Source organism: Geospiza fortis, unplaced genomic scaffold, assembly GCF_000277835.1.
Source record: "Geospiza fortis unplaced genomic scaffold, GeoFor_1.0 scaffold11, whole genome shotgun sequence".
NCBI classification, from domain to species: Eukaryota; Metazoa; Chordata; class Aves; order Passeriformes; family Thraupidae; genus Geospiza; species Geospiza fortis.
Genome location: NW_005054304.1, coordinates 1,620,112 through 1,620,612, shown reverse-complemented (window position 1 = coordinate 1,620,612; position 501 = coordinate 1,620,112). Strand labels below are relative to the sequence as shown.

General features: G+C 55.3%; 1 protein-coding gene across 1 annotated transcript in view; it reads right to left on the bottom strand.

Annotated features, from left to right (window-relative positions):
- Positions 1-501, bottom strand: part of LRBA (LPS responsive beige-like anchor protein) — a 366,680-nt gene that overhangs the window by 160,498 nt on the left and 205,681 nt on the right.

Here is a 501-nt window from a genome sequence, read left to right as displayed (position 1 = left end):
CTCTCCATACAGTCTCTCTCACAACAATCTATGTAGAGCTGCAGGACGGGAATGAGAGATCCCAGACCAAGTGCACCCGTCTGCGCCTAAAGATAGAGACAGCCACAGAGCCGGGTTCAGCCAACGCCTCCAGCAGGAAAAGGGAAATCAACAACACCCCCTGACAGTCTGAGCGAGCGGCAGCCAAACTCATGCACATCTCTGGCGGTGCCACGGACTGAAAGAGAGAGAGACAGACAGACAGACACAGAGTTCACTCTTCCGCTGAGGGCATTGCTCGCATTCTTCTCCTCCTCTCGTACCGTGTGCGGTTTTAAACTTCGCCGCCGACCGGCTTTTCTGCGGGAACCTTCTGCGAGTCCTGGGGAAGTTTGTTCGCTGTTTTGGGTTTTTTTTCCATGAACTATTGAAACGGCATTTTTGTCGCTGCGCGGGGGGGTGGGCGCCTAAGCGCAGAGGCAGCCCAGACTTCCCTGCCCCCATCGCCATCCAAAACTTTGC